This window comes from Homalodisca vitripennis, chromosome 3 (assembly GCF_021130785.1).
Source record: "Homalodisca vitripennis isolate AUS2020 chromosome 3, UT_GWSS_2.1, whole genome shotgun sequence".
Lineage (NCBI taxonomy): Eukaryota > Metazoa > Arthropoda > Insecta > Hemiptera > Cicadellidae > Homalodisca > Homalodisca vitripennis.
Window position 1 is genome coordinate 194,256,164 of NC_060209.1, and position 8,078 is coordinate 194,264,241.

At 40.9% G+C, this 8,078-nt stretch overlaps 1 protein-coding gene across 1 annotated transcript in view; it reads right to left on the reverse strand.

Annotated features, from left to right (window-relative positions):
• Window positions 1-3,665, reverse strand: part of LOC124357959 (titin-like) — a 49,914-nt gene extending 46,249 nt beyond the window's left edge. The window contains exon 1 of the mRNA XM_046810128.1: window positions 3,547-3,665. The gene's annotated coding sequence lies outside the window, so the exon portion shown is untranslated. The remainder of the gene's footprint in view (window positions 1-3,546) is intronic.
• Window positions 3,666-8,078: the final 4,413 nt, after the last annotated feature.

Here is an 8,078-nt window from a genome sequence, read left to right on the forward strand (position 1 = left end):
TCCCTGTAAAGATCTATACCCACAACAATCACACAACGGATATTTTCCGAGGTCCCTGTAAAGATCTATACCCACAACAATCACACAACGGATATTTTCCAAGGTCCCTGTAAAGATCTATACCCACAACAATCACACAACGGATATTTTGTGAGATCCCTGTAAAGATCTATACCCACAACAATCACACAACGGATATTTTGCGAGGTCCCTGTAAAGATCTGTACCCTCAACAGTCACTTAACGGATTTTTTGAGAGGTCCCTGTGAAGATTTGTACCCACAACAGTTACACAACGGATTACATTTGCTAATTTGGCTCCTGATTTTTAAAAAAAAAACTTCAACAAACTTTGGCTCTCGAGGATAGCCTTCGTTACGTTTCTTGATCGCCCATAATACTCCACCAATAGATCTTAGACACAACTTTTGTGGAAGACTTCATAGGAAGATTGCGGTAAAAGAACAACAGGATTCGTTTAAAATTAACTTGGAGAAGACATTAGACCTGAATTCAAGCGACCAAAATTTGGAATGAGGTCTTCAGTTTATAAGACTAAAACAAAACTATCTCAGTTTAGTAATTAATTGCAAACCACAGTGCTTTAACTTAACTGATAAGGTTTCACTATTATACATTCCACTTGTTAGGAAACAGTATATGTTGATGATCCTTTTGTAAGCGGCTTGGCAGATAATTATATTTCACCGGTCATCACACCAGCCCAGTCCCGGGAACAGTCCCGTTACTGAACCTGCCAGTCCGGTCTTGTGGCTGCGGCGGGGTCTCCCCTAGTCTCCCGTACTGAGCAGTCAGAGAGTAGTGTCAGTTGTCACGGTACAAAGCGGGAGAGACAGAGAGACAGAGAGAGAGGACGTGACTGACATAACAGAATTCTAACGATCTGCAGGAAATAAGAAGCTATTTGTGGAACTTGGATTTGAATCTCTCTCGCAGACAAGTTGGAATAACATACATTTGTTGTTTCATATTGCACTACAAATCTGGGATATTATCTTAACATGCGATACGCAGTTTCAATGTTGATGTGGTGTATACAATTTACATTCATTTTCAATTTATAACGTAAATATGTGCCTTGCTCCATTAAAGGATTATTATTACTGCATATTGCTATTATCCATCAATATTGCATTACCAGGGAATAATCGGGAAAATAATTCATTTTTTAGCACAATGGGCCACAATCAGGTGATAATTAGATGTTGTTGAATAATGTTCAGTAGGCAATGGACATATAAATATTTATTACACACTAATCTTATTGAATTTCGCTATTTTAGAATTTCGGTCATTCCCTTCAGGTCTAACGTTCACTCAAGAAAATTCCAACGGTATATAAGATACAATATTCCATAGAGCACACATCGTGTCCTGATATACTCGTACTCTTGTGCTGTTTATGCATATCATAATACAGTGAGTCAAAAGTATGGATACACTCTGTTTAGTTTTTTACGGATAAAGATGGAGGGATGGAACTCGGGAAACCTCTCTAGGAAATGAATTTTTTTGTCACTGTTACAATATTTAACATGTCCCAAAAATGGGATTTTGGGTGGGGGGCGGCGCAAAATATTTAAATGTAAAGACCCAGTAAGTGACACCTCATTTGGAAAATCTTGATAAAAGAAGAGGAACTGTGGAAACTAGAGCTTTTTATCTCAACCCAGTACAAAATGAGCAAATCATTGAAATTAATTGTCAAAAGCATGGATGGATAAATCAATGAACAATGTTGGGCCCCGTGTAAATGGGAGTGTATTCATATTTTTAACTCACACTGTATAGTCATGTGCCGTTTATGTATACCTCAGTATAGTGTCGTTTGTGCATACCACAATATAGTGATGTGTCGTGTGTGCATACCATAATATAGGGATGTGCTGTTATACATACTTTAGTATAGTGATGTTCTATAGTGATATTGACGTGTACATCCATGTTATGCGATATTACAAACGTTTAGCCACAAACGTTATCGACCATACTCGAGAGGAGGAGGCTATGAAAGGACTGCGCCAGAGAGAGCTCACCATCATCGTGTTGCCGGATAATCAGCTCAGAGGATTTGCGCACACGACACTCCTCTCATCCGGCTCGGCCAGTGATCACGTGACCTCTCGCATGCTATCCGCGGGTATACGAGCGTTACAGTCGACTGCTTCTTGGCGGTCATGTTAGGAACGTTGTAGTCTACACAGTTTATTTTACAACACAACACACGTTGAAGTGCTGCCGATGTTATACTCATTGACAGGTTAATCCTGCCGGCGTATTGTGTGCGAGAATCTGAACGGAGGACAATCTCTAGGTAACTGTGAGGACGAGCCACATACCCTGCCAGATAGTGTGTGATATATGGTCCCGAGGTGGTTTGCCAACATCGGCTAAGGGAAGGCAGGGTGGAGGCGCTTTAGCCATCTCTTATAATAACTGCTTTGTAACAATGGTTTACCGTACTAATAATTATTTCTCGGGCACCCATTACATATCTTAATTTCGCTTATTTAATGAAAAAATTTAACATATCGTTGTTGTGTGAAAGATAAAAGAGATACTTGAAAATTAAGCATAAGACTATCCAATCTACTACTACAAAAGGGTTTACTATGGGGTTTTACAGTTAAAAATAATATAATGTTTCAAAAGTTCTATCTAAATATTGTCTGTATCCACCACTACATGCATCCAAATAACTGCAGTTCGTTCAATTATTTTTTATTCTTATTTTTTTGTTGGATTTTTACGTTTTATACCGTACAATTTGAAAATTCTTTACAATTAAAGTAAGTAGTAATTAATTAATACAGAAGAATACATAAAGGAGTCTAAGTCTTCGCCTTCGAAAACCGGAACATCTCGAACTACTTTACTCGCTTGCAATAACCTCTGAAAATTGCAAGTAGGTTTATAGATAGCCACATAACATTTAATCAAATGAAAGCACATATTGTTTGGTTAGTCTGCACTTTAAATACCGTGTTCCTGGGAAATGTAAACTTCGATTTAAGAACAGAACGATAAGGTATTAAGTGAATACTGGGTTTTATCCGATACTCTCTGATTCGTCTCGCCCCTCATACGTTTTTCAGAAGATCCTACATGGTCCGGTTAAGGCCCATAGTTTTCTCCGGAATAAAATGATTAAATTCAATACCTTGGAAACAAAAATTCTTAGCACTGTAGATAGTCCAGTCCAACCTGATTGTTAAAATGCATACATTATCCAACTCAACTTTTGAATCAATAGTTATTTTTTATACCTGAACGTAAAACTTACACTTGTTCACTGGCACTTAAAATTCTCAAGTAATTTAAATAGATTCCTCTGAAATAATAACATTCTTGTAGCCGAGTGTTGTGCAACTTGCCTTACTACTACTCACGCGTGTTAGCGGAGGAGTAAAATTAAAATTGCTAAAGACTTATGGTCGAATAGGAGATTCTTCTTCCACTCTCTCTCACCACAAATTCCTCCGACCTAAAGATACAAACGCCTAAGAAGTCGACTGAGAGACCTACCTTGAAGACCTTCTCCACGACGTCGGCGGCAGTTGGCGAGTTGCTGGGCGGACTCCGGGGCAGGCCGAGGTCCTCCTCGTCGCTGGTATCGTCCCTGGCTCGTCTGCGGCGCACCGCGTCTACCAGCTCGGCCTGTGGACAAGGCAACAGGTGAGGAGGAGTCGATACAGAGCCAGGAGGGAGTTCTACATACTTTATGTACATTAACACCAAAGTGAGTGTACAAGTCGAACACTGAGGAGACATTATCTCTGCAGCTGCCAAAACTGAGATAAGTCGGTAAGGACTTTAACACAGACAGATGAAGGTTTGATATTAGATTAACACCAAAGTGAGTGTACAAGTCGAACACTGAGGAGACATTATCTCTGCAGCTGCCAAAACTGAGATAAGTCGGTAAGGACTTTAACACAGACAGATGAAGGTTTGATATTAGATTAACACCAAAGTGAGTGTACAAGTCGAACACTGAGGAGACATTATCTCTGCAGCTGCCAAAACTGAGATAAGTCGGTAAGGACTTTAACACAGACAGATGAAGGTTTGATATTAGATTAACACCAAAGTGAGTGTACAAGTCGAACACTGAGGAGACATTATCTCTGCAGCTGCCAAAACTGAGATAAGTCGGTAAGGACGTTTAACACAGACAGATGAAGGTTTAATATTAGATTAAAGCCATTATAACTGAGTCACAATCTCACAACACGGTCCTGCAGTACATTATGCTAGTTTATTTATTGTTGTTATTTCTGTTAAAGTTGACAGTAAAATATTTTTCACGGAATTTACGGTTCAAATACTTGCTCTGTTAAACATAACAACTGCATGTTATTACTTTATGGAATGTTGAAAGTGATGATATAGTGAGGAACTACAACTAATAATGTATTCTACGATTTCTCTTCTTAGTTCTTCTGTTAATAGTATTTCCGCGAGAGCGATGTGCGATCTTGGAATGTTTCAATGTATTGTCAACTTTTTCAGAAAACGACAAAAGTATTTGTTTACTGTCTACTGTATACAGACTTCTCGTTATTAAGTCTTATTTTAACAGCCTTGGAGCCCCGGAGGTGTAATATACAGGAACATTACGGTGCTCTACAACATCTCACGACACGATCCTGCAGTACATCATGCTGAATATTGAACCGTACTACACACAGACTTCTCGTTATTAAGTCTTATTTTAACAGCCTTGGAGCCCCGGAGGTGTAATATACAGGAACATTACGGTGCTCTACAACATCTCACGACACGATCCTGCAGTACATCATGCTGAATATTGAACCGTACTACACACAGACTTCTCGTTATTAAGTCTTATTTTAACAGCCTTGGAGCCCCGGAGGTGTAATATACAGGAACATTACGGTGCTCTACAACATCTCACGACACGATCCTGCAGTACATCATGCTGAATATTGAACCGTACTACACACAGACTTCTCGTTATTAAGTCTTATTTTAACAGCCTTGGAGCCCCGGAGGTGTAATATACAGGAACATTACGGTGCTCTACAACATCTCACGACACGATCCTGCAGTACATCATGCTGAATATTGAACCGTACTACACACAGACTTCTCGTTATTAAGTCTTATTTTAACAGCCTTGGAGCCCCGGAGGTGTAATATACAGGAACATTACGGTGCTCTACAACATCTCACGACACGATCCTGCAGTACATCATGCTGAATATTGAACCGTACTACACACAGACTTCTCGTTATTAAGTCTTATTTTAACAGCCTTGGAGCCCCGGAGGTGTAATATACAGGAACATTACGGTGCTCTACGACATCTCACGACACGATCCTGCAGTACATCATGCTGAATATTGAACCGTACTACACACAGACTTCTCGTTATTAAGTCTTATTTTAACAGCCTTGGAGCCCCGGAGGTGTAATATACAGGAACATTACGGTGCTCTACAACATCTCACGACACGATCCTGCAGTACATCATGCTGAATATTGAACCGTACTACACACAGACTTCTCGTTATTAAGTCTTATTTTAACAGCCTTGGAGCCCCGGAGGTGTAATATACAGGAACATTACGGTGCTCTACGACATCTCACGACACGATCCTGCAGTACATCATGCTGAATATTGAACCGTACTACACACAGACTTCTCGTTATTAAGTCTTATTTTAACAGCCTTGGAGCCCCGGAGGTGTAATATACAGGAACATTACGGTGCTCTACGACATCTCACGACACGATCCTGCAGTACATCATGCTGAATATTGAACCGTACTACACACAGACCTCTCGTTATTAAGTCTTATTTTAACAGCCTTGGAGCCCCGGAGGTGTAATATACAGGAACATTACGGTGCTCTACAACATCTCACGACACGATCCTGCAGTACATCATGCTGAATATTGAACCGTACTACACACAGACTTCTCGTTATTAAGTCTTATTTTAACAGCCTTGGAGCCCCGGAGGTGTAATATACAGGAACATTACGGTGCTCTACAACATCTCACGACACGATCCTGCAGTACATCATGCTGAATATTGAACCGTACTACACACAGACTTCTCGTTATTAAGTCTTATTTTAACAGCCTTGGAGCCCCGGAGGTGTAATATACAGGAACATTACGGTGCTCTACAACATCTCACGACACGATCCTGCAGTACATCATGCTGAATATTGAACCGTACTACACACAGACTTCTCGTTATTAAGTCTTATTTTAACAGCCTTGGAGCCCCGGAGGTGTAATATACAGGACCATTACGGTGCTTTGCAACAATTCCCAAGATTAGTTTCTAATGACGTCGTTTATTCTCCTACCATCATTTGTGCTCCCTTACACTTTTTATACGAATGGGTTTTTGTGTAAAGTATTTAAGATAGAACATATACGCAATACATTAAATATTTCCTTTAAAGATCTCTTATCTGTATGTAGGGTACGTACTAGATTATAATCAAGATCCACCACAGTTCATAGTCATGGTTGCAAAATGATGAAAAGTCGAAGACAATATATCTAAGATTCTATTTTGCGAAATAGTTTCTTTTTAGTCTATATTTTACTTTTGGTATGTAAGAGCGTGTGCATCTCATCCAATTCAATGTTTTCAGAATTTTAAAACAACTGTTGGAAGTCTTATAGTCTGATTTATTTATTAAGAGCAACTTTAACATGTTCTAGAAAACACCATATCTTTACGAACAGAGCCCTGCCCAAGTGACAGTGGGAAAGGTCAGGGTCGACTGCCTCCTACAGTACGGTACGTTACGACATCGAACGTGCAGCGGCTGACTCTGTTGTCACGTTGGGCGAATCTCACATTCTTTACGTGAATCCTATAGTAAGGTACGTTACGATGTCGAACGTGCAGCAGCTGACTCTGTTGTCACGTTGCGTTGGGCAAATCTCACATTCTTCACGTGAATCCAACTGTGCGGTACGTTACGATATGGAACCTGCAGTAGCTGACTCTGTTGTCACGTTGGGCGAATCTTACATTCTTTACGTGAACCCAACTGTACGTTACATTAAGACATCGAACGTGCAGCAGCCGAATCCTGTTGTCACGTTGGGCGAATCTCACATTCTTTACGTGAATCCTATAGTAAGGCACGTTACGACATCGAACCTGCAGCAGCCGAATCTGTTGTCACGTTGGGGCGAATCTTACATTCTTTACGTGAACCCAACTGTACGTTACATTAAGACATCGAACGTGCAGCAGCCGAATCTGTTGTCACGTTGGGCGAATCTCACATTCTTTACGTGAATCCTATAGTAAGGCACGTTACGACATCGAACGTGCAGCAGCCGAATCTGTTGTCACGTTGGGCGAATCTCACATTCTTTACGTGAATCCTATAGTAAGGCACGTTACGACATCGAACGTGCAGCAGCCGAATCTGTTGTCACGTTGGGCGAATCTCACATTCTTTACGTGAATCCTATAGTAAGGCACGCTACGACATCGAACGTGCAGCAGCTGACTCTGTTGTCACGTTGGGCGAATCTCACATTCTTTACGTGAATCCTATAGTAAGGCACGTTACGACATCGAACGTGCAGCAGCCGAATCTGTTGTCACGTTGGGCGAATCTCACATTCTTTACGTGAATCCTATAGTAAGGTACGTTACGATGTCGAACGTGCAGCAGCTGACTCTGTTGTCACGTTGGGCGAATCTCACATTCTTTACGTGAATCCTATAGTAAGGCACGTTACGATGTCGAACGTGCAGCAGCCGAATCTGTTGTCACGTTGGGCGAATCTCACATTCTTTACGTGAATCCTATAGTAAGGCACGTTACGACATCGAACGTGCAGCAGCCGAATCTGTTGTCACGTTGGGCGAATCTCACATTCTTTACGTGAATCCTATAGTAAGGTACGTTACGATGTCGAACGTGCAGCAGCCGAATCTGTTGTCACGTTGGGCGAATCTCACATTCTTTACGTGAATCCTATAGTAAGGCACGTTACGACATCGAACGTGCAGCAGCCGAATCTGTTGTCACGTTGGGCGAATCTCA